Source organism: Zonotrichia albicollis, chromosome 6 (assembly GCF_047830755.1).
Source record: "Zonotrichia albicollis isolate bZonAlb1 chromosome 6, bZonAlb1.hap1, whole genome shotgun sequence".
NCBI classification, from domain to species: Eukaryota; Metazoa; Chordata; class Aves; order Passeriformes; family Passerellidae; genus Zonotrichia; species Zonotrichia albicollis.
The window spans coordinates 21,418,890-21,446,825 of record NC_133824.1 but is presented as its reverse complement, the minus strand read 5'-3'; the positions used below and the strand labels follow the sequence as shown (position 1 = coordinate 21,446,825).

Genomic DNA, 27,936 nt, shown 5'->3' with positions numbered 1-27,936 from the left:
AAACCACGAACACCAAAGATTACTCAAAAAGTATGTTTAAAGAATTGAAATGGAAACTATCCTTAGTAAGAAAACTCAGTTTCTATGTTAACATTTCTCTAAAAGCTTCAAAAATACTATGAAAGTCTTTTCAAAACGAGACCTTATCTTCCAGAACAAGAAAAACAAGCCTGAAACACCTGTGAGAGATGCTTTGCCAGAGTCAGAAATCACATTTGAACTTTAGATCGGGAATTCTGTTTCAAGTCTGAAATCCCTCACACACTGGAGTGAGCTCTAAGTGAGTGAAATGAAGTCTTTGGCTTCTATGTGTATCAAGCAGGGTCATCTCTTATCTTTACCAGCCACAGCTCACTCTTTGAAATTCATCAAGCTTCAATTAACTGACCTTCCATTAAATGCCTAGGATTTTCAAAGTATTCCCCAATCAGACCACATTAGGCTAACCTGGTGTGCTCAAATATGCTCTTCTGGAATATATTTCCACACACTGCACCACTCCAGTCCATATTAGTTAAGAGTGATAAACGTAAAAGTACCCAAACACAAACCATAGCTCCTGCAGTCAGTTAATTAAGCATCTCAACTAGCAGTGAAATATGTGTGACATTTTGACCTTTGCTATCAAACTTCCCTTCCTTTTTCCTTCAGCATTAATAAAATATGTTTTTTAAAAAAAATTAATAACAACAGACAGAGGTTTAGTGTTTTGCACTCCATTTCATATGCTCCTAACTCCAGCCAGCTGACTGCTGTTTTGTGAGTGGGCAGCTGACAGTTCCCTAGCAACAGACTAATTGATTGCAGCTTTAAATCCACCTCCTTCCACTCATTTCTCCTATTCCTCGCTTATGAGTGTATGCACACACATCTGCCAGGTAAAAGATAGCACACAGAACTCTAAAGAACAAAGGGAGAAGCATCTGATAGCAATTTATTCCAGAAGGGTTTTAAATTTCAGAAAAAATATGCTGTAATATCAGGATTTAAAATTAATTAAAAATTATTTCAGCATACTTTCAGTTATGTTCTTTTCATTCTATTCTTTAATACAGAGATCAATAAACCTTTTCATTCTCTTTCATAGTAATGAACACTGATTAATTCAGTGATTTTATATATAAAATTTTACCCATATATAAAATTTTACCTATCTTGTAATGTCAGAAGCTATAACAGGAAAAAGAAATTTAGAGATAGAAGGCTGAATGTCATAAAGTAGGACCAAGAGCTAATATCCAGTCGTATAACAATAAGGTCTGTCCTAATAAATTATTATTAAGAAAGCATAGGTAATGTTTGCTCCATTTGTTTTAGAGGTAGCTATCTTTTATATGTATTATCAAAGGGAAATATTTTCAATGCCAAAATAGTAAATAGGTGTGAAAATGGTCTCAGGTAGGTTTCCAAGCCCTAAATCAAGTGATTCTGGCCCAAAAGCCCTGCTGAACTCAATTTCAGAAACTTTCTAGCTGCTGCAGCTTCTGACTTAAATGTTTGAAACCTCAGGCAGAAACAAGCATCAGGTTGCTGTTTCAAGTAAATTGTGAGATTTTAGGGTCTTATTAAAGAGGGAGAGTGTAAATTGGGAGCAAGAAGGAATGAGTCCAGGACTGGTAGGGAAGCAAAAAGCTCTAAGGAAAGCTTTGTGGATTACTTCTCTTATGTTGGAAGCATTGACTCTGCAACTTCTCTGGGAAATTGTGGTTCCTCCCTTCAAATGGAGGGAATTTTCATGTCATTAATCTCCAATAGGCAAGTTCAATACATGGCATTGTCTCAACACAGGAATTATTAATCTGAATACAGGGCTCTCCCCCTTTTTAGTAGTAGAGATGGCTTTTTTTCTCATGTTGTTACTGGAAACATGCAAACCCACATCTTTCACAACAATGCCAGAGCCATCAAGGTATCCTGGTTTAGGTAGAATTATGGCCTTTTTCTTACTGTTTGAAGTGGTTCAGAGGTTTTTAGTCTGCAGGTATGACTTTCTGCCTAAAGAATTCTGTAAAGCTGATCAGAATTGGGAGAGGTGAATTCTGTTTTCTTCCAGTTACTTCAATATTTAAATTAAAAATTTTTCATGTAAAATGTATAAACAGGCCTGGGAACATGGAAATCAGCTCTCTGCACTTATATCCATAGCTACTAGACTCCAAGTCAGGTACTGCATACTAAATGTCTGCTTTCCTGATCATCCACATCACCAGAGACTCTTCCTTTCTGTACCACTATATCTGTAGAAAACTTAGAACTCTTGAATTTGCAAGGAGGAATCTATTTTGAAATTTTGGCTTAGGGTAATCTAACATTTCAGTCCCCATTAGATCGGTCCTTAAAATATTAAATTCTGAGACAGACTGAGCTGGAAGAAATTCGCAGCTTCATAAATTTAATTTGTAAGATACATAGCCATAGTTTTAACTATGAACTGCTTACCTAGGGCATTTATTCTGAAAGTTTAGCCGACACATGTGAAAAATACCTAACTTCAGACATTTTTCCACATGTAAAAAACATTAACACAACAGTTTGAAAGAGCTAAGCATCTGAAGGTAATGCACTAATGTTTCTATTCTAATTTAAAGCACCTAATTTAAATGTCCCCTACTTGCAATATCCTACCCCTTTCTCTCCCTGGTATTATTTACTAAATAGATAATAAATTTTTATTTTTTTTAATGTTATTCACTGGATGTGACACAAAAGTGAGTTGGATAGTCATTCTCTTAATTTTTTTAAGAAAAGGTATTTCCACTGGGAAGGTGCTAGCATGATCTTCGAAATAAACCTTGGCAACATGAATCATAACATTTTCAAACATTTATTTTAGCATCTTGGCAGAGAAGAGACTCCTACAATCACATTGTAGCAAACAAATACAATAGCATGGATTAGAGATGTACGAAAATAGCAGATAAATGGTCAAGAATGTATTTGATATACACTGAAAGTGTCTAATTTAAACATAAATTTAGGCATTATATGAGTTATTAGAAAGGAACCTATGCATGTTGCCCACCTTAATTTAAAAATATAGAAGATACATATAAAGGAGAAAAAATTTCCATACTTTCTATTTCACCCAGCAACATAGAATGTTTATCTCTCGAATGGTCCTTATCATAAAAGAAATTAATTTGGTTCTAAGATCAATGTGGCACACAAATCAGTTCATTTTTAGCACTCTCGATTATGTAAATTGAAAATGAGGAAAAATCGTATTGAAGATACAGAGAGGCTTCCTGACTGTTAGAGGTAGGATTTTAGAATATTATGCCTTCTGCATCTTTTTCCCCAAAATTTGAGTCTTAAGTGAAATATTTATATAACATATATTGACATTTGGAAATTTGTGGTGTATTTTCCAAAAAACTTGCTTGGCCTTGCGTGGAAATTTTGAGCAGAATTTTTATAGGCAATATTTCATATATGGAAAAAGGATCTCCATTAATTTCTGTGAGCGTGCACTACCTGTGATAATTACTTTTTCCAAAAATTACCTCTCAGGTGCCGAGCTTATTAACTTCTACTGCCTTACAAGTATCATATTTGTCACATACAGCAAAGAGGAATTTGTGCCTTCATTCCACCACCACCACCCACCCCTGCTCCCTTAAAAGAATTCCTCCTCCTAGGTAAGTACCATAATCACTGTGCTACTATTCCAGTCATGAACAATTACATAGTCTCCCTCCCTAGTCCAATAAATTTTGTAAGTATTTTATGCAAAGCAGACAATCACCAACTGAAGAAGTTAAGCATGACACACATAGAGATAGCCTCATTGGATAAAGTTTTAGAGAATTACTCTGTACATTTTGTAGCAGAAATTGTTAATTCTTACTGATTTGAAATGCTTGTAAGCCAGCCATGTAGCTATTTCAATAATTTTAAACCAAGATGCTCTGGGAACTTTCACTCATGAAATGATATTTGCCTGATTATTGTCATCTTCTGTTTCCATTTCTGTTAGAACTTTAAGCCAAATAGTCCATCTGGCATTTTCTCTCACTTGTCATTTTTTAAGTTATAAAAATACAGTATATTTTAAAATTCTAGATCATCAGTTTTATTTTCTCACATAAGTACTGAACATAAGAACTCAAATACTTTTACAGAATATTTTATGAAAAAAATCTCCTCTACTACATCTGAGATCTGCATCTGGACTGTTTCAGTATCTAACTGAGTGCCTGCTGACAATAATGGTCAGGGAGGAGAAGTGCATTGGGCTTGGACATAAATGGTTTCACAAAATCGCCTCTTGAAATATCCAAATTGTACAGAGGATTTACCTACATATCTTCCATGGGAATCAGTCTGTGTATTGTGTGTAAGAGAGAAAGAGGCCTAACTTTTACTTCATATGATCTTCAGCATGCATTCTGCCTACTTCAAAAAAAAATAATAATAATAATTGCAGAATGTATTCAACAGACTGGTGAGCACCTCCATGAGCACAATCAACATGAGCTGAGAGGGTCTCACTTTACTTCATGAATAGACTTACATTACATCTTGTGAAATTACTGAGCAGCTGTTAGAGAGAAAAGAAAACATGATCAGTATTCTTTTGTAGATACTTACTGAGGCCCAATCATCAAAAATACATGGTAAATAGAAATGGAGTCTTGAATAGGTGATAAGCAATCAACTACAAACAAAAGTGAGACACTGTGACCTTATATTCAGCTTGAGTAGTAAATTAACATATCTCTGCAGTGTACTAGGAAATTAAGAGGACAATGAGGACAAAATAGATGAAAAGCAGCCATGGGCTACATAAATCCAAAATACCTAATGCAGTCTAATTATAGTATATTTTAAATCCCACATCCCAAATTTTGGCCATCTAGTCTTTTCATCAGCAACCAGCATAGTTAAGTTTACAGGCTTAACCTATATGATTAAGCAAGGCATAGGACATGATCTAGTCATAAAACAGAGTTACCTGAAGACAGACAATTCCAAAAATGGGCTCAATTAACTTGATTTTAACCCTTCTATTACCTAGAGTGCCAATCTCTCAACATCTCTTCTGCCCTGTCCATCCCTCCTGAAGAGCCTGCAGCCATCTGGCAGGGCATTCCAGTCACAGGACTCATCCCACCAGTTCTCACTTATGCCAATGATGTCAAATCTCTGGGAGTGGGCCAAAGGTTCCAGCTCCTCTTGTTTGCTCCTCAGGCTGAGGCCATTAGTGTAGAAGCATTTCAGGTGTGGTACTTTGTAGCCAACACCTGGTGAAGCAAATTAAGGGATCCCATTAGGGCTCATTTCCTCCAGTTTTGGCTCACCATCCCATTGTCCATCACTGGAGAGCCTGGTTTTGTCCCTTACCCCCTTCCACTCTTTGGCAATACAATATAAAATTATAATTAATTACCCAAATGCATTATGCATTTCCAGTCATAGATAATTGCAAATTTCCACAAAGAAATTTAATATAAAAGGAGAAAAAAACTAGTGGGCATTTCCCTTGATTCCTATATGTTCTAGACTGGTCCATAGATGCACTGCCTGATCAGTGCTGCAGATTATGCAGGTGTAAAGGGTGTCTGAGAGGCTTAGGAAGTTTCACACTCGTGGCCCTTATGCTACATCACATATTCTTACAAATTTGTCAGTGGAACTAGTGAGACCACTAACTCTTGTCATTAAAAAAAAAAAGAATCAGCAAGAAATCACCTAATTTGCAGCTTATTAGGGAAGTTTTATAAATCTATTTAGATAATTTAGATACTTCATGCTGTGCATATTAAATCAAGGTAAAAAGTGAGTAGGAGGTCAAAAAAGGTAATGGAAAGGAAATTCTACCACAATGATAAGGGCCTGTCAGTCTTTAATTATCAGCACAGTCCAATGAACGTTAATGGACCTACATTTACGTTAATGGACCTACACAGTTCATACAAGTGAACTTGTGTCATGCTACTATTTTTTACCTGTAATGACATGCATCTATGTCTCTTTTGTTTGTTCATACAGTTATTTTTTTCATGTTTTTTTTAAGAATAAGGAACAAATGTAAAACAGACTTGATGCTTTTTCTCAGGATACAGGTGCCTTATTTAATGTGCATGCCTTATTTAATGTGTATTTATCTAACAGACAACAATTGTTTGCAATTGTAGAGAGTGCAAAGAAAGAAAAGCCTCAAAATCCCAGAATATTCTGAGTTGGAAGGGACCCACAAAGATAATCAAGTTATCCATGAACAAATTACAAAAATTATGATGATGTCAAGCGCAGGAGTATTACTGGCACTTGCTTTCATTCTCAAGTCATGCTGCAATAATATTATTTAATATCTTTAATAATAGTATCCTTTTAGTGATAGTGGTCAAAAGATAGAAATTAGACAAAATTTACAGAGGCAGGAAGTTTCCTCTAAGAAACTTGTTGAGGAAAAAAAATCAAATCAGCTCTTGAGCATTCCAGCTCTTCTCCTGGTGTTCTTAAAACATACCACAATATACAAAACATACCACAATACCACATTTCAAGCACATTGCTTCAGCATCTCATTCACTGTTGGAGTGAGCAAGCAGCCTCTTTCTTCCAGGGTTTAGAATAATAAAATCTCAAAGTGAGAACTGAATATCTAAATTTCTTTATTTCTTTAGTGAGCCACTACACAAAAGTACAAAATTAGAGAGGAGCAGAACTTCAATAATATTTCCTCTGCTTTAACTTTGTTGACTCTCAACTTGTTTGTGCTTCACTGCTTCAATAAAGGGGAAACAGAAGTAGCACTGCATGCATGTGCACATGCATGTGTGCACACCTACAGACATTTTCACCATTGATTTCAAAAATGTACATTGCTCTCAGGATAAATCATAAGCAGGGTGTGCCTTGCCATCTCAATTTAGGGGGTATCATGAAAGAGCTTTTAGGATGATGAATTGTCCTGTACCAGAAAATAGGGTTCATTCTTTTAGATGCATTACCTTCCACACCAGTACCTACTGAAAAAATTGTTTGAGTGGATGGAAGTCAAATTGTAAGGATAAGAGGTCTTTTTATGTGTATAGCTGGGAAAGAAATACTCCATTATGGATTTTTAATCACTCTGTGATCATATGACTGCAATACATCCCTGGAATTGCATTCTAGGGATGCATTATAGTTAAAATGTTCCATCCAAAATGCTGTGCGAATGGCTTTTTCTTTTCTCTCAGTATTAAATTCCTCTTTGTCTGATTGGAAATAAATAGACAGCATAGAACTCTCAATAACTGATTTGATTTCTAAGATTTTTATGATATAAGCTATCAAAAATTATTCCTTGTAACAGAAAGCACATCATATATTTCCTGTGAAGCTGTTAGAAAATGCAAATGCACAATTACTTCAGCCACATCCTCTTTGCAAATCAAACACTGGACTTGATAGTTTGCAAATTACTTCAGAGTTTCAAAAATTACACAGTTATATCAAGAGCTGCCCAAAACTTGTGAACTTGAAGTTATAGTAACCAAAAAAATACAGATCTTTATTAAAAATGCAATTTTTTATGAAACGTTATTTTGCTCGGAGAGAAAACCTAATGTTATAAATTAAAATTTAAAAGTTTCATTCCAATATTTACATAATGAATGACTCTGATGTTGTTCAGACATGCACAACAAAGTGTGCCTGCTGTGTTCGATTCCATCTCAAATATGCAATACATTAAAAAGATGCAGTCTGCTGTTGTGAATGGAGTCCCTGGTTTGACCTGGAGTTCCCTCCAAAACATCAGCATCACTGTCTGATAATACCAAATTTGTCTTTTGATCATATAAAAGCATGCTACTGGAAGTTTCTTTCTGAGATTTTTGGAAGGCTATAGCCATCTGAACTGCCACCTCCCCTGTTGGAAAAGGAGCAATTTGTTTGTTGTATGGCCTCTTTTCCCAAACTGTGTGTTGCTGAAATATTCTCAGTCAGTGCAAGAATAAAAGACCATTCCGTGAACTTCAGCAATTAAATCTTTGCTATCATATCTGAGGTAGAAATCTCAGCAGAATCATTACTGGTAACATAAATAGCAACAAAATAAACAGATGAAACAAAGTTTCCAGAATAACTATTCTTCAAATTAGTTTCAAAACTAAATTATAGCCTTTAATTTATCATTTTCTTCACTCATAATTTTTTCCTCAAGTTTACTTGCTTGGCCAACTGTCAAATAATTTACATGTATCCAATGTATCTGAGAAGGAATATTTTAATGATGTTTTTCATCTGGAGGAACACACATTTATTGCTATGAACCAGTATTTTCTGTTTGGCTATTAAAAGCTAAAACTAATTCTATGTGCACACCTCACATTGCAGTTTTACCCCAAGGAAACATGGAGATATAGAAGAATAAAACTGTGACATCCAAAGTGCGCAAATCAATCAAACAAGTTCAAAGTATCTTCAGAAAGTCAAAAAAAAAAAAAAAAAAAAAAAGGAAAGGCCAATGAAAGATTAATGAACAATGATATTTGCTATTTTAGTCCTATTAGTAACACTTCCATTAAGAAAGAAATTTGGGGTTGGGTTGCTGAGTATTTTTTCCATCTCCCTTTCCTAAGGGAAAATATGCATGTTGTGAAAAAATAATTGACACTTGAAAATTTTCTATTAAAAACCACATGTAAAATAAAAACATGTTCTTTTACAATTCCCAAGTAACACTCAGAACATTTTAAGAAACCTAGAAAATTTCTGAAAAAAATTTAATCACAAATCTATTGTTCTGGCAACAAGTTTTCCCAATGGATGTAAGTTATAATTTAGATATGTTTACTTCTATGAAAGATTTTTTTGAGTACAACGAGGGCAATAACAAAAATGGCATCTGTTTATAAATCTTGCAAAAAAAACTTATAGCACTTGGAACTACTAACTGAATATAAACACACTGAAATTAGCAATTTGATTGAAGCCTTTTATTTTTCAAAATGCAACTGTTGGAAAGCAGTAGTAGTTTTCTAACCACCAGCATGAAAATTTCATGTTGCCTATTAATTTTATGGAATTCTCAACATACATAATCCTTCCTATTGCTACTTTTTAAAGTAATTGTGTTAAGATTCTGTCTTGCTTTTCACTTAATTGTCAGTTTTAAGATGTGGATTACTCAGTGCTTGTTTCAAGTAGCTTTTCTCTTGGTTACTTTAAAGCTGGAGTCACTTCTTTTTCATCCCCATTTAAAACATTTTCTCATCACATCAGCATATTCTCTAAATGTATCTTTAGAGATGTCAACTCAGGGCAGTGACAGACATTTCCACAACTGTTTAATGAGAGTAGATACAAGGCTTGTCTACATATGAAAGTGAGAAGATTAAGCTACTTTGAAGTAAAGCAACTTCTTGTTCATGCGTGCCCCCAGACTTCAGCGCAATTTAGTTTTTATGTTTTGACTTCACACCTTGACGCTCTTCATGAAGTCCTGATCTCAAGCAAGAAAAATCATAAAATGTTAAACTATTACTCTGGGAACAGTGGCACTTTACACAGCCCTTTTCCAAAGGGCTTCATGTCTCAGTGGTGCTCCTGTGTTGCATTTTTGATACCAGATTCATTTACCCATTTCTTTCATATCCTCATGAGAACATTACTGAGCACCTTTTTCTGGTTAGGCACTTATTCTCCCAAAACATATAGAAAATCACTGTCTTTTCAGATACTTGATCTATTTGTCTGAAACTGTGCATAAGGCTGAAATTAAAGGTAAGGTATAAACTCAAGCCTATACATCCATATATATATAAACACAACCTCCTAGATTACTCTCTTAGCAAAGCAGACTGAAAATTAAAGAAACATCTCAGAACTGTATAATACAAGAATTAACACAAGGCTCCTTTCTTTTGTCTTCTGGACTTATTGCACAACCAGACTTTTAATTAGTTTACATCTCAGTAAAACCAACAAAATAGTTTCTTCATCCAAATCTTGGTATGTCCCAAATGTTAGTAATTGAACTTTTCAGAGCATGGTTTATTTTTCACAACCAAAATCATAGCTTGGATGCCAACAATTTCAACAGTAATGTTTAATATATATAAGAACACTTTGCATATTATAATCCCCTAAAATAAAACTAAAAAACCTGAAAATTTCTATTATAGAAGAATTTAACTAAAAACAAACAAACAAAAGCAAACAAACAACCTCCACAAGCAAACAAGGAAAATAACACCTGGTGTGGGAGTAATACATGCACAGAACTGGATCTTGAACAATTATTTATATTTAGAGCTTCATAAATCATTGATGCATGGGACAGCATTTAATTTTGTGCCTGCCCAGCCTCCAAATGGGAAGAAATAATAGAGATGGCATGGATTTTAGTTGAAATTAGCTATGCATCTGTTTTTATGCACCGCAAAAGTCTATCATATCTAGAAATGATCAGAAGCAGGATGCAGCAGAAAGACTTTTCCTATTTTTGTGCTGTGTAGATTGGGTTTTTAGGTTACTTGGAGGAAGTTTTCTGTCAGACCATACCCAGGCAAGATGCAAGAACAGAATTTAGTCAGTAGGAAGAGGAAAAACTTTTAGAAATGTAGGATTTAAGGATCACTGCTAAATGAAAAGGTGAGTCTATTATTATGTTCCAAAGCCTAATCACTTTCATGTGTGGGGACAGTAGCCATTATCAACACTAGAAGCCATAGCTCTTGGATGAAATAAGGAGATAACCAACTATATCAATCTGAGACCCTTACTTTTTATAGAATTGTAGGAATTGGGTAACTTGGGGACAAGAAAGGTTGATAATGTTCTTGCAGAACTTATTCATACTTACAGGAGGAGGGCAGTATCCTAGAGAGCAGGCACTTCCCAGTGACGGAGAGTGTGTGTTTTATGTGCTGATTCACAAACATGGACTAGGTTGGAGTCAGGTTACAAATTTTTGATTCAGCAGTGATCGAAGATCTGAAGCTAAAACACTGATAGAAGCAAATTTCTGTTGATTGATTGTTTCTAGGATGGGTAATATAGCACTTTGAAAGGATTGAAGTTTTCTTTTTTTCCACAAGTTCTAAATAGAGGAAAAAAATGCATTATATGTCGTGGCAACAGTAAAGGCTGTATCTAAATGGCAAGATACTTTCAGTCTGCCCTGCTTCCTGTATGGCTATGTCTTTCAGCTTAAAATCAGAGGTTTATTGGTACAGAGTATCAAATTGAGACATAGAGTATCAAATTAAGACATTTCATCCCACTTCTCAGCAAATTCTTTCAAAGCAACTTCATAATAACACTAATAAAAGTCTTTTAAATACAGACCATCAAAATGCAGGCTTTGCTGCAATACGAGCATTTGAAATTACCTGAAACAGTATACCTTTGTTGCTTTATTTTCCAGACAGCAAAAATTTAGATGTGCCAAAAGGCTACTGTTTAAAAGCTGCTAATGGGTATATTGTCCCTACAGTTAAGTAAAAATAATTTTGAGAAAAACAGCCTGTATTTTCAATTATCCCCTTTCTATTGATATATTACTCTAGTTAAAAAATACGGTTAATAGTGGAAATTAAATGTTCCGTTACTTATACAGTAATAGAGCCTACTTTTGTTGCCCTTTGTGGGCTTTGATCATTAAAGTAATGACCACAATTAATTTTTGCCTGGAAGGGAAATATTTTTCTCCATGCTGTGCTGCAAGTGCAACTTTTGGAGTCTCTCTGGGTACAGATTGTATATTTGATAAAGTTAGCCAGAGAGGGCATGCTCTTAGCTCTATGGTTTTCTCTGTGTCAAGTGTTATTGGCATAAGGTCTATCAAAAAAATTTTAATTCCTGAAGAATTAAATAACAGTATAGGAGTCTACCTTGAACTCCTTGCCCTCTCCTCACAGTATCTCCTGATACTCCATGTCAATCAAGTTCTGAGCTGGGTTAGTGGTGCCATATATTGCCAACTCTGAAAAAGAAGTTCAAGGCAAACTGCTGTTTTGATTCTCTCAGCAGGGAGCAACACTTTTAATAGGCGTGTACATCTGCTGCACATGGAATGAAAATATCCTTGGCTAGCTGCACTCATGCCCATCTGTCGGCATGGCGCGCTGCCTGCTGACAGGTCGGTCACATCACTGCCACATGGCACAAGTGCCAGCAGAGGGACAACTTATTTGGCCAGCCTGCTTGTCAGTGAAAGTGAACAGAGCTTCTGCAGGACATCATTACAAATGCTAGCAGTGCCACTTTGATAACAACTGTTCAAACTTGGTGTCCTCTTAATATGTTTTCATATTGTAGCACCTAGCCCTCAGATACTTCCACAAGCGTCTTTCACACATGCAGCAGACAGTCCCTTGGTGAAGATTAGCCTAATTGAAGTATACTATGGTACATTTGCACTCTCCTTTTAGCACAAAATACTTGAAAAAACATTAAATACTTTTTATGGTAACTCTATACCATCAGCCTGTACCTAGTGGCGTAGAAAGTAAGTTGAACCTTCCACTCTGAACTTATTTATTGCCTTCTGACTCTGAGAAGCTCTCCCTCTTGACATTTACCAAATTACAGTTTCCTTTTCTGAATAGCAGAAGCAGCTATTTTGCTTTATTTCCCAAAATAGCAACATTCTTCTTTGATCTCTTATTATTGAGAAATGCTGACTTTCTTCTGAGCATAAATGCAGATGATCTTATTGTGTATTTCATTTGAATCAATAGTTAGATGAATAAAAAGACTAACAAACAAACTAACAAACTAACAGTTTGTTTACTAACAAACTTGCAGATTCTGTTATGGCATCGCTTTCAAATAAAGTAGATGCAACATTCAAATTTCCCATTTACAGTAAAGGAAATTATTTGTGGAATAGATTAATTTTATTTATAATTTTTTTACTTTTTTTTTTTGTCTATGTTCTTTCTGATACTTACCCAAAAAATTCTAGAGTGTGTGAGCAAGCATACAGTTCCAACTAAAGATGAGGTATACATTATTAAAAGTTGAAAATGACAAAAATTAATTATTTACATAGACAGGAATCTTTTTATTGAGTTTTGGTATAAAGTAACGTGCACAAGGCCAAAATCATCATTTAAACTTGAAAAATAGATTGTTTAAAACAAACTCACAGAATTTCTCAGGACGATTATGCCATTATTCATCATGATACACATAAGGAAATATATCCAGAAATAATACTGCACTGCCCATTGGACTAAGATACAAGTAAGTACGTGTAATATTTTTATCAGTATAAGGTGCATTTTTATATTACTTCTCTATCAGTGTGGTTTGGTTTATGGGCCCTCATCTGTTTTAAAAACATAATTAAAGGACAACATACATTCAGCACCAGAGAGCATATATCTGCATTATTAATTAGAATCCTAAATATACAAATAAGTGATCTCATTGGATTACATACAGTGCAGAGGAAAGTAGATGAACAGATCAAATAGGGTAAATGATTCTTGAATTTAGAGGAAAACAGGAGAATAAAAAGTAGCCTGTATGGAGCTTTGTGATGACAGAAGCTGAGGGGTAGAGCACAAGGGCTGGTTTCCTCACCTATGTGACTGCTGAGTGGCTCATAGTGCTGTGTTGTAGGCACACAGTTTGTGGTAATTGAGGCTGAGCCTCATCCCCAGTGGGCACAGCTGTGAGCAGCAGGTGAGCAGCACTGACAGCAATGAGCCATGGAGTGCCCAGGGGCACTGACCAACCACCAAAGGGAACAGAGGGCACACAGTGCAGTGCATCAGCATCAGGGGTATAAAGGCTGGGCTGAAGAACAAGAAGGGCAGATGCTTGCAGCCTTCTGAAGTGATTTGATAGTTTTCTGTATGGGCAGATACCTGAGGCCTTCTGGTGAGGTATGATGTTACTGTGCATGGGCAAATGCTTAAAGCCTTCTCAAATTGCTTAGTGATACTCTGTGTTGTGGCCATCTGTGACACAGTGTTATGTACTCAGGTGGAGTTGTGAAGCATCTTTATGGAGGTTAGTCCATGGATGGTGTCCTTTCTGTCAAGGGAGCAGGATTGCTGCTCATCTAAGACCCTTCCTGGATTGCGAGAAGGGCCACAAAAATTATTAGAGATCTGGAACACCTCTCCTATGAAAAAAGAAAAAAGGCTGAACCTAAGAGACCTGTCCCAACCTGTCTCTGCCTGGGGAGCAGAAGACCCCAGGCACACCAGTATATAAGGGCAGTTTATGAGGAAGATGGAGAGAGACTCTGTGCCAAGGCTTGCAGTGACAGAACAAAGGGCAATGGTTTTAAACTGAAAGCAGGTAGATTTATGTTAGATACAAGAAAGAATTTTTTTACAATAAGAGTGTTGAGACACTGGGATGAGTTGCCCAGAGAATTTTCTCAATTATTTACCTCTTTAAACACACACATTTGTGCTGTTTGTATCTGCTGTATTTCTGCTGAATAGGAACAATCACTTGCAAAACTATTTGTACTGAACAAGAATAGTGTGAGTATTGTGGTAAATGTTCAGAAAATAATTTAATACCTTAGACCCCCATCTGATAATGAAATGTTTGATATTCAATAAGAAGTCAAGTGCAATAATATGCAAGCAAACTACATAATGCAAACTCAATGATATTTAACATATAATGTACAAACCTTCAGTAAACTGAAGTTTTCTCACTGAAGATTTTTTGATAGAAGTTATATCTTGATTGAACATTTGTTTGGGTTTGGTTTTTCGCAATAATTGCTTTCTTCCTGTTTAAAAATCGATAGAAATCAAAGCATATAAGCCAGTTTCTCAATTAAGAAATTGAAAATTGAATCACATTTCAGAACAGTATTATGTTAACAGTGCTAATATATTGTATTTTAGATATCTAAATAAACCTACCTGTTAGGTCAAGATCTGTAATTCATATTCCCAACAATGGATAAATTCCATCATGGTATATAGCACACTATATAAAAGACAAACTTAGTTGTGGAGGGATGACTCCAACAGGGAAGTGGTAGCATAGTGGAACAGACAAAAAAAAGTTACCATGAAACCACAGCAACTTCTCAAGTACAATATTATTTTTATCAAGAAGGTTTTCTTGATTTCAGACAGCACTATATGATGAAAATCTTGAACTTTTGTATAGAAACTGTACTTGAAAATTGGAATAGGGTAGGCCTTTTTTCACAGGCCTACCCTTATTTTAATTTCTCTAGTGACCACATAATTTTTTTATACTAATGAAATTTTTTATTAATATCATGGCCTATTTGTGAACACATTTACTTCTACCAGTAGATTGATAAAAAGCAATTAGGAACTTTTTCTAACTGCAGTAAATTTCAATATGGCAAGAAATTCACCTTCTCATATGCCTATGATGAGTTAAATAGAAGTTTAATCTAAAAACATGCTTAGCAGGATTTTATATTCTACTGTAAGGAGTGTTAACATTTGATTTTAAGCACTATTTCATTAATAGCAAATAGGTTTATAAGATGGCCCATGAAGACACTTTGAAGTTTTTCAGAGCAAATTACAGGCAAATGAAATACAAAGCTTTCCAATAATTAAAAATAAAATCAGCAAGAACACCACTGATGCTGGTGCATATGAAAATTTAGCAAAATATTTTTTCATAATGCTGAGGTGATAGAAATGTAATGGTAATGAATGAATTTTAAAACTGCTGTGTTGTTCTGTTTGTTTCATAGGAAATATATTTCTTCAGGCTTCTGTGTTAGGACAGAGGTAGCAATAACAGATTATAAATTACAGAAAGTGAGTGAGTACACTTGGATATCACAAGTAGATGCCTATAAGGCAGTACTGGAAAAAAAGCTTGAAAATCAAGACAAAATCAAATCATGCCAACTGTAGAAAATTAAAATGCTTCAACTAAGTCATCTTTATTAAAAGTTTCATTCTTTAGTGTTTTTTGCAGTGAAACTAACATAGTAATGCTGGTTTTCCAATTCACCTTTATAATTTAATTCCATTAAAAGGTGAGAGAAATTTTGTTGCTAAGGGTCATGAACCACAAAGCCAAGATTTTGTGCAAGTATAGATAGATTAGAATTTTGTAGTTTTTAGGGTTTTTCACCCGAAACCATAAAGCAGAGATACGAATATGTTGTTATAAGGCAGCTGAAGCCCATATAATTTTTCTTCAATCTCTATATATGTTTTAGAGCAAGTCTGTCAGTATTCACCCATAAAATGTGACCACTATGGAATATAACAAGATCCTCACCTATAAATTATTGTAGATAAGGTATTACAATGTTCCAAGAGGTTGTCTTACTTAGCAGTTTCACCTGTATGAGAAACAGTAAACTAAGGAAAGTGTGTCTCTCTATACCGTGTATTTCTTACCCAAAATGAAGAGTGTCCTCAAAGAATCAAAATCTCACATGGCAGTTTTGGAACAGGAAAAAGCATGTGTATTTAAACATGGGCTTGTGGGATCTCAGGATCTGAGTCCTGAGATGCCGGGCCACCGAGACCATCCTTGGGGGGCCCGGGAGTCCTGGAATGTTGCCAGAAGTGTCTGGTGGCAGGACTTTGACCCTACACGGGAGACGACACCTGTATGAAGATAAGAGGACTTCACCGGGGTGAATGGCGAAAAGATTAGCTAATTAGAGGGTGAGACACAGGGTTTAGGATTTATGTACAGGGGGGTTTAGAGAAGTAAGATGGAGGAATTGGGGTGTGTCCTGTTCTTCTTCTTCTTCTTCTTCTCCTCCATCTTCTTTGGCCATGGTGGCACTTTTGGATTGGTTATTACTGAAAGTGCACCCAGCAATAAGAATAAGTGGTATTGGGGAAAAATGATAAATATTGTACACGTAACAATGGGTATAAAGATACGTGGCTGTCCGGAGGACGGCACAGTGTGCTCATGGCTGACTGCTGAGCAGATCTCTGTTCGGCTGAAAGAACATCTTTTAGATAAACAATTAATAAACATAAAAACCGAAAGAAGAACTGAAGCCTCTTCTCGTCCTTCGATACACGGGCTGTCCCAAGGCCACTCCGGGCCTTTCCAGGCCCCTCAAACAGCCGAGAAAACCGGACATGGGCTAGGAATCAATAAGAAATAAAAGAGTAACACAGCAACTTTAGAACGTTATTGTAGCAAATTGGAGCTCCTGAAAGTCAATGAATGGACATTTCTGTAAAAAACAAATACCAGAGCAAAATTATGTCAAAGCAAGGGTGTCACTTCCAGCCATTGAGCCAAGATAAGCAGAAGAAAAAGAAATATTTAGCATTGTACCCACTGTCCTTTTATTCTATACCAATACTTGGAAATGATATATTAGAATTGCATAAAAAGCGACAGTCTGTAAGGAGCTGTTACAATATTGTTGGATTTCACTTTTAAAAAAATGTCATCGATTTATTTTGCATAGAATATTTCCATTAAAAATAGTTAACTAAAAAGCCTTGTTACAATTGAAAACTCTTTTCATTCATCTTACTATGAAACATCCCAACAATTGTCTTATCCAGAGTTATTCTATGAATTAGTCTTAAAAATTCATAATTTCTGGAGAAAAAATATAAAATGCATGTTGTGCCTGTAATTTCAGCCATTTGTCACATACAATCCAGAAATAAAATATTACACAAGAAGTAAAAACCCAAGACTAGCTCAGGTCATGAGGGCTTTCTTAATAAGATAACTACTATTAACCAGTATGAATAAAAGCGTTGTTATTTACTCAAATTCAGAATTAAAAATTAATTAAATTTTGTCTAATTTTGCTGGAAGAGAGTTCTTACTTGAACTCCCCAGATAATGTACACTCCCCACTGATCTATGGCAATGTCAGTCTGGCTGTGCAAGTTCCCTACTCACCATCAGGGAGATTTCTTTCCTTCACAGGAGACCATTCCAGTCAGAGTTACCATCTCACCTCCATTCCAGACAATTGTCTTCTACTTGCTGTCTAAGATGCATTTCTCATATTAGCATGGCAGCCTACAGTGATTTCACTGAGTCATGCTCGCTTAGATCTATGCCAAATTACCTCTGAACATGCTTTGTGTAACATAAAATGAAAATAAAGACTGAGCTCAGAGAAGCATGAGCCAACACTTCAGTGAAACTATGGATTAAAACCAATTTCTTCATTTTGTAAAGAAAACAGCAGTGATAAAAGGAGGTTTCAAGTGTAAACAGTGAAAAAAATTCAGCTGTAGAATGAAACAACAGATTGAAAATGGACAATGAAAATTGCTGATGTATATCAGAATTTACAGGAGGCAAGAGCTTTTTTCAGCCTGGATTAGAACTTCAGTCTAACTTCAGCACTGTGACAACATCACTATTATGCAAAAATTAGCTCTGGAAAGACAAAATACTATTGTTAAATAATGGAAGAAACTGGTTTATGAGATGAGAATAAAAAATATATTCCTATAATTTTACTAAGTGATCACCTACATATTGTAGGTGGATACAGGCACAGAGGAAGGAGAGGAATTATTTCAAGTATTACAACAAACCATAACTACCTAAAGAAGTAATAGCTTACACTGTGAAAAGGATAATTTTAGATGTATATTAGAAAATACTTTCTGATCCATTAGACTCTAAAATAATCTTCTGAGGAAAGTGCTGAAATCCTGGTTATTTAAGAAATTTAGCAATTAGATGGAAAGGAGTAACAGGCATATGCTAAGAAGAACAGTACAGAACCTGCAAGAAATGGAAAAAAGTTCTATCAGGTCATCTAATTCACCTTAATTTCTATGAAAATTAATGTTTGCTCTTTTCCCTTGGTTTAAATTTTGTTCATCCAGTCATGAAACCTTTTAAATCTCTGGACTCTAAAAATGTCTTTCATTCAGGCAGCAGTGCCTCAAAGCTATTCACGCTAATTAGCCAAGGTCATTTAAATACATTTTTCATGAAGCACCTTAAACTCAGTGTGCCATTTTATATATTTATCAAATTGCTAATCAATATGCTATACCACAGTTACCACTGGGCCTCAAGTTACACACAGAATGCTGCACGAATTTAAATTGTGCAAGCTGCTGTCTGCATAAATGAAATTAAAGTGTATGCATTGATCATTATTCACAATAGAAAAGAAGTGGCCTAAATACATTCACATCAGAAATCTGTATTTTAAGTAAATCTTAACTGCATTGTTGGCTTCTTTTCTCATATGTTTTTTAACAAGCCTTGTATTAAACTAGCTTCGATTTCACTTTCTTTCTCCAGCATATTACCTCCACTGTATTGGTAAAGTAATTTATTCCATCCTCTGTGGAGACCCTGGATCTCATTTGCCAGCATATTTATCTTTCCTGCCACTGCACTGTCATTCATCTGCAATCTCCACAGAATACCAGACCTGTGCAGAATTTCAATTAGGATTGATTCAACTAAATCCAGGCCACAGAATTGAGGCTGACAGGGTGACCCCCTGAGAATTTAATATGTTGAATCCTCAAAAAAACAAAAACCAGTAATACTGCAAAACAGAAAACAGCTCAAGTTTAACACCCTAATTCATTAACTCCTCTATACACTCAGTTCAATCTGTCTCACAATAGGTTTTTTCAGACTCTTTGTATTGTTTACAGTAGTTTCTATGACCACAGAAAAGACATAAAAATCTCTACTCTTCTTCTGAGGTCTAATCAACTTAAACTCAGACAGCTTGTAATGAACAGAAGAATTATTTCCACAGAGGCTGAGCTACCTTTAGCTTTCTATTCTGAATATACATATATTCAAAAATCAGTACAGTACAGGTATACAGGTAAAATAGCTTTTATTGGATCCTTGGCTTCACAGACTTCCAGAGCTTTTCAGTATAATTATTGACAGGCTTCATCTGCCTGTCAGTGAAATGTCCTAAAATAATTTCTTAAATAATATGTGGTTGCTAGAACAGTCTTGTATGTTTCAAGGCAACTAAGCTCAAGAAGAACAGGAATCTGAGAGGTCTTTTTTCTTGTAGTATATAAGTTTCCACTTTGAGTTTTAGCTTTACCTTAGTTGTACACAACTTGAGACTTACTATGATTCTACACCAGAAGCAGGTGTAAGTACATACTCAGTTTCATACAAAGTATTACAGTAGAATTGATAAATTACAACAATTCCACATTTTATTAGGTTTTTTATTTTTATTTTACTAAAGAATCATATTGAATACACTTTTTCTAAATATCAAATTTAACTACTGAAAAACATAAATATCTACCTCACTTAATGTGAAAAGTAATATAAGGACTTACACATTAAACACTTACCAAACATGAAATCAAACAAAAGAATAGAAATGGAGTTGGGAAATATTGACACACATGTTAAATAGAACATGAGTCTGCTGGAACTGGATGAAATAATTAAAAGAGGCATTGATTTGTTTGAGCATAGAGATACAACATCAATGAGTCCAGTGTAAGCAAAGAAATTAATTGATATTTGGGGGGATGTCAGATTATTTTAACCTGACTAAACTAGAAAATATTTCACATGCGACAAATATTTTGGAATCTTTTATCTGGATCTTAACCTTTTATCTGAGTCCTAATCTGTCACAGTCAGAAATTTCTCAGTGTATTAGGATTATTCTGAAGAAGAGGCACAAATATCACCCATTTAAAATTAATACCTATACAATGTCCAGAAAGACCTCCTATAAGATAGACTTCATTCTGAAATTTGGTCACAAGATCCCTGTGTTACTTCAGTAAAGAGGAAACTGCATTAGTACATTTTTTTGCATTAATATAGTAGATTGGTGCCTCTGGTCTATAAGCATAGTGTAGGGTAGTGGAGGTACAAAAAAATCATGCTCCCAATATATTCTTCAACAATTAGTCCTTTTCAAGGCTGTTCTGAGGTACCAGATTATGTCTGTAATCAATTAAAATTTTTCTTCAGTGCTACATCTATATAGAAATGCTACAGTAAATACATAAACACAAAGCATAAATATTTTACATTATTTTACATTATTCTTTCTTTGGGGAGTGGGTGGAGAAATAGATGTGTTGCTTCACTACTTACAGCTGTCATGTGGATACAAGGGAGAGTTTTAAAGTATGAGAACATAATGAGATTCAAATTAGATTGGAGAGGATACAGGGGAATTTTGCTATCTTCCTTCATTTGTCTACATTTCATCCATTTCTTCACTGATCATAAACCAGATTTTCCATACACTGGGCATTTATCTGACTAAGTCTTTTATTCCCTAGTTCATAACCTGAAACTGAGATCCAGTTGTCCTGTTGAGAGGGTTTTCTCAGTACTTGGAAGGGCTTCTGTGTGTTATAGTTTAAAAAAGCAAAAATGTTAACAGAAATTACTGCTGGTGGAAATTTTGTCAGCTTATTTACTACATCATCTTTCTTGCCTTGTTGCATAACACCAGATATTATAAGATCAAGCCTTTATTTTCCCACTTGGGATCAACTTATAGTGAACTTCACCCACAGCCCCACTGCTGAAAGTCACCCCAGGTGATGTCTCGTAAACTGTCTTATCATTTGACTTACCTACATTTCATTTCACCCTTCTTCTTCTATTGTACTTCCTACAATCTTCAAAAGTTTTAAGAATCAATCACCATGGATTTTTTTACAAATACTTTACAAAAAGAACTCCATACATCTGTCTTCACTATGTTGCTCACTATTTTCTTTTCTCTCTGATGAGTAAAGCATTTTTTCTTTCAATTTATTTATACAGTCTTTCCTATTACATTTTATTGCTTCAAAATGTTTCTTGTGACTTATCGGGTCTGATTGTTCTATTATTCTTATTCTATCACCTTACATTCAGATCTTTTCTATTATTTTGTATTTTCTGGTTTTTTTCCAACTCCTTAAAGTGATGTCATAAAGCAACATAGATCTTTTGCTGTATTTTCTGTCTATATTTCTCACCAGGAAATTTCAACATTATGCTTTTAATAAGATTCTTTACTTTGACTGACACTTTAACTATACTATTTCACCCCTAGATCATATTCCCAAGAGATCTTTTTTGCATTTTCAGTGATTTTGAGTTATTTTTGGGGTTTATTTTCACTTTCATTATGCCACTATATTTAAAATCCTCAGAGATTGCACTCCTTCCTTTAAAATCAAAGTAAACAACCAAAGAGAGAAAAAGTGACCTTTTTACTTTCATCTATCTAGACATACCTAATTCTGATAAGTCTTGTTATATTTCTATTACTCTTGTTATTTCAACCAGTTTCTGATCATATATCCTATTCACAATAAATGTCACTTATGTAAGTCATTTTTAGAGGGTTTTTTGCAGTTAGTTTGTTCAGAATGGAATTTTCAAAGATATGTCGACACTGTTTACTTTTCCAATTGAAACTCACTTTATTGCCATTTTTTATATATTAAATATAATCTTTTCAATATAAAGGAAATCCTTCTCTTATTAATGTCCGTAGCAATTTTATATTGGCCTCAGTGGCCCTGGATTGGGTATCAGCCATAGGGAAGTTCTGAGCAGGTAAGGATGAAGTCAAGATAATAATTGAGGCTGCAAAGTTTCTAAGTATTTTGTCTACTAGCACCTCTGCTCAGTCCTCACTGCTCTACTCTAACTTTTAAACAGGTAGAACAGCGACTTCACCAAATGTGCTAGAACACTTTCAGGATACACTGTATAATACAGTGTATTCCTGAAATCTATGTTAGCGCAAACATGTTCCCTATTTGAAGCCAGGTTGATAGATATACGTGACATAATTTCTGTCTCATTACTTTTTTATAACTGTGTAGTTTAATTTTCATTCTAGAGCTTTACCCATCTATGAAAACACTTAAAAAATGAAAAAAGAAAAAAAGTAGGCACATTATTCTAGGCTGTTCCCACTCCTACAGCAAGAGTAGTAGAGGGTAGAGAAAGGAGCCAGAAATACTGCAATGATGGACAATTGAGGACATTGGACATCTGTTGATTGGATCTAGGATCATTATTTCTGCCATTTACTGAATGGATTGCTGGGGATTGTTTTCCTTCTGAGATATTTTCAGAAAAGAACGATGCAATTACAGAAATAGCTGTATGATGGCATGGCCCCACCTGTTATTTGTTCCCTATCCAATACTTAAAGCATCAGAGTTTCACCATTCTACAGCTTAGTAAGACTTTATCCCTCACAGACTGCGCTCCAAAGTACAGACTATTTATTTCATCTGAGCTCTGGAAACAAGCTTTGCATATTATCATTTAGCAACGCTTCGTCAATGCTTCTGGCAATGTGAAAACTCAAAAATGTCCAAGATGTCAATTAGACAAGATTATGGAGACATATCAGTTATCAGGGCTCCACTGCACTTGTCAACGTACTCACACATGAAGAAAATATGTCCTCCAAAATCAAATCCTTATAATCCTAATAGAGAGGAAGGAGATGCCTCCTGAATTATAAAACTATAAATAGTCAAAGTTCCTCATTAAATCTACATTAATTGCATGATAACTCATGTGTTTACATATCCATACAACACGCAGGTTAAGATACATATACTTAAACAATGCATACTTCAGTAACATATTATTTCTTTTTAATTGGAGACTTCCTGATAGGAAATATTTTGAGTTTATATAACAAAATAATAAGGAAAAATAATTTAACTCCATAGTCAGGTTTCTATTCCATTCATACCTAACTTGACAGTTAGACTAAAGGGTACATCTAATGAAAATCAACTATTTTGCTGTAGCTAAAGGAACAAGGAAGAATATGCATGTTTTAAAATTAAAACCTCAGTGAAAAAATGATATGTACTTACTAAGTTTTTTCCTTAGTCACGTTACTGTAAATTAAGCTCCAATGTGAATTTAAAGCACACTAATGACTCTACAGTGATTTCCCATGGGGACATTAGAAATGCAAGTTAACAGTACAATAAAAACAAATTGAATTGAATCCTTTCACTGGTAAAACAAAATTTAGTAGAAGTTGCCTTCTCTGAGGGAAAAAAAGCCACAGAGAAAAGGGGTAAAAATCTAGATTAATCTATTTACATAAATTATTTGAGTTTATAAAATGTCAATTGAATAATACGTGTTCATTAATAATGCATTTGATAATTAACTGGGAAAAAATTAACTTATATATTATTCACAAATATTATTCAAATACATCTGAAACATATCCTGCACACAAGATATGACTTCAAATCAACAGTGTGGTCTGCAGTACCGTTCATAGTCCTGTGAATCCTTACTGCTGCTGTTCCATTAGCTTTTAAGGAGCTGACACTGGAGTGTCAGATAGGTTCTCATTAGTGAGGCTCCATTATAATATTAAATTATGATTAAAAAAACCCTCAGGATTTGGCCTTCCATCTTTTAGTGTTTTACACTCAGAATGCTCTTATGCTTAATATATTTCAACAGTTCAATATATCTTCCATCTGGTTGCTCAAAGAACGTGATTTTTTTGCATAGCAACAATACTAAAGCAGAAGAAATTCACTCAGTAACTAATAACAGTGCTCACTTTTTGCTAAAAACCCCTTGATTTCAAATTCTTTACACTTTTCTATTGTATGAGCACACTCATATAAGAGAAATTTTGGACGAATATATTCATGCTTATTATTCCTACCTCATTGAAAGTGAGTGTAATTCACACTTTTAAACAAGCTGGTATCTCTTTAATCATTATCTTCCAGCCAAAGTAGCTAGAACTTATGCTGTGTCAAGTATATCCCTCCTAAGTATAGATTATCCTGGCTCATATTAGCTCTAGCTAATAAATTTCTCTGTTATAGACACATATGCACAGACTGATTTTCACTCTGAGGACTGCAGAAATTATTCTTCACATTATTCTTACTTCAGAATCACAGGGAAACCTTTGAGATTGCAGTGCAAATTGAGATTACCCATAAATTGTCCCATACACACACATGCTCAGGTAAATATGCAGTCTTTCAATGTCTAAAGTGAAATTTAAACATTCAAAATAGCTGAAGTCAGCTCCTCTTCTAGCTAAAAATTATACATATTGGAAATGTCTTATATCAAACTTTGTCAAACATGAATCAAATATGTCATTTATACACATGAATATACCCTCCAGAGAATGGTAAACTCTTTGCATATAGGGAGATAAGGCCTCCATTCCAAAGGATTTTCTAACCTTGGTCCTAGAAAGAGCTATATGCATTCCAGTCTTCCCAAGAAGAAATAATGCTATAATACTCCTTGGGATTACTCACATTTACTCACTTATTTCTAGGCAGTTTATTTTAGAAGCTAGGTACATCATAAACTGATGGCAGACATTACTAACGTGTGAATAAACTAGCAGTAACATTCAGCACAGGTCTGACTGCCTCTTTTGGACCCTTTGGAGGCTGGTGTCAGGCAAATAAATTCCTCTCTTTCTGAATGCCCATGCAGTGAATAATGTTTTAATTTTTAATCTCATTCTCATTTTACAAAACTGTCATGGTAAAGTGCAAAGGAAGAAAAATAACAAGAAAATGAAGCTGATGAAAATTAATTTTTGAATGCTTGCTTGATCAGAGAGAAGAAAATATATAGCCAGCATAATTAATACTCTTATCTTTAAAAAACTTTTAATTAAAGTTATGTATGTTCTTCCTGAATATAGGTAATAAATATTAACAAGGCACACAATATTCAGTAATACTCTAATACTATATATGGTTTAAACATCACGAATTCCTCAGGATATACTTATTCACATCATGTCTGAGTTTGTCCCCAGAAATGTAAGATGGCTTGATGTTCCAAATATTTGAGGGAGGAAATACCTAATGAAGGATTTTGAGAATCCAAAGATGACAACAAACATATTGCAGAAGACTCAAACTTTGATAGAAAATGTAGGGAGTTTTTTGCTTTGACTGATTGGATAGCTTCCACATGGATGAAACACATGTTAAATTATTTACAGATAATTACATCTCTGTGCTGTTGCTAAAATATTAAGACACCATTGTCCCACAGGAGAAACTGTGACAGACATTGGCACATCAGCTAATGAATAGCTGTGGGGTAATGGAAAAAAAGAGCTACCACAAGACCTTGGTAGTAGGAAACAGAATGTCTGTAAGTAATCCACACTCAGAGAAAAATGACACTTTCCTTTTCCCCTTCCCTCCTACTAATTACAAATAGAGCAAATGTTCACCATTTGGTAGAACTTGCTTGAAGGTGATTTTTTCTGGAATTAGGCTCAAGGCCCTCTCCACTCCCATTTCATTATAGCAAACTATGACCTAGAAATGCAGAATAATTACCTTCAACCAAAGGCATTTTCAAATACAAAAGACTGGACAATGGTTTTGGAGAAAAGATGTATCACTACTGACATGGATACAGCAATTTTTGGAGGTTGTTGTTTTACATCACAGAGTGAAAAAAAGTGAGAGGAACATACCAAAGGTATACAGCCAGTATAAGAGCACCACAGAATTGAACACAAAATCTGCATTTTTAATGAATATTTGAATATTAAAACTAGATGTCAACTGGGAAATTTTACTCTTTAAGTCAATTGAAAAAATAGAACCAGGAATATTTTTACTGAAAAACTACATAGAAAACATGATCAGCACTGATGAACCTTCAAAGGCATTTTCCCAGGGGATCTTACTAATTTCCTGAGCAGTCTATTTGCCTTGTGTTCAGGCTTGAAGCATTGCTGCCACTTTTCCTCCTGTCACCAGAGATTTTAAATTCAACTGCTTGATGGACACTGTGGCCAAGAGCACTGCCACTTGCTTTGCTCATGACACCTTTGCTCTCAACATGCATCAAATCAAGGAGGGCACCTTCACCACTTGTCTCTCTTAGTACAGGTACCATGAAGTTATCATCCAGGTGTTCTAGTAATCTCCTGAGCCTGTTTGTACCAGCTGTGTGGTATTCCCACCCTACACCCAGCAAAAGTCCCCAGAAAGGACAGGGGCAGGTGATTTAGAGGAACCCTCTTTGTTCCTTGAAGGAGGAGGACACCCTCATCAGTGTCATCATCCTGGTAGGGCTGCCTATAGTAAACTCTCACAATGGACCCACTGTAGCTGTGTGTCCCATAATCTTTATGAAGAGACTCTCAGCCATGCCATTACAGCTGCAAGGTGTTTATACAACTTGGTACGGTGAAACCCAGGGAATTAGTAAAACAAGAAAATATTGCAGCAGAAAGCCAGGCAACTTTTAATATGTTTCAAATGCTGGGCATAAGACATTTCTTACTAAAGAAAATCTGAAGGCAGTAGAGTTTTTTACCACCCATTCAAAGTCAGACAATATCTCCTTACAGTTTTTTGCTGTACATGACATGCTGCTTTGAACTGGCTTTTAGGATGCTGTTCTCTGTCTGGTGCATGTCATGATAAAATGTGACATGACTGTCAGTTTTGTTAAGCCAACAGGAATGAACAAATATTCACGTGGTTTGAATCTTTTTCCAACATGGTAAATATTAGCCTATTGAATATCCATCCATCCTTGAGTAACACAGAAGAGCAGTTCATGCTTCATGAGGCACTCAAAAAAAAGTCCTTTAAAAAACATAACATTAAGTCCTTAAAAACTTCACATTTTGTCCTTTGCCCAAGCTTGAATGAATGATAACCACAATTTTTTTTCCCAGCTGGAAATTGTGATGCATGTTAGTGTTTTATGACTTCAGTTGAACGTGAAATAGAAAGAACAGATTTGTTCTGAAGGAAAAAAACCTCTCGCTTGTAAATATTTTTGTAAAAGAAGCAGCAAGCTATACAAATGGAATATTTTACAGTGCAATCAGATTCATTGCAAGAAAAAGTTTTCCCACTAGCTGAAAAGTAACTTCCTGACAGTTTTTACCATAGGATTTTCAAAATTGTCTACAAAATGAATGATCCTCTATTTTAGTGAAACCTCCAAGACAAGACAGAAGTTCAAATGTCTTCTACTCTTCCAAATAGGTGCTTTCAATGCTTTGTCTGTGCTGTCAAA

The 27,936-nt window shown here is 35.1% G+C and overlaps 1 long non-coding RNA gene across 1 annotated transcript in view; it reads right to left on the bottom strand.

Annotated features, from left to right (window-relative positions):
- LOC113459182 (uncharacterized) overlaps positions 1-27,936 on the bottom strand; it is an 81,516-nt gene that overhangs the window by 8,439 nt on the left and 45,141 nt on the right. The window contains exons 2-4 of the long non-coding RNA XR_003380131.2: positions 17,812-27,928; positions 14,600-14,701; positions 10,799-11,035 (exon numbers count right to left, since the gene is read on the bottom strand). This is a non-coding gene — a long non-coding RNA (uncharacterized LOC113459182). The remainder of the gene's footprint in view (positions 1-10,798; positions 11,036-14,599; positions 14,702-17,811; positions 27,929-27,936) is intronic.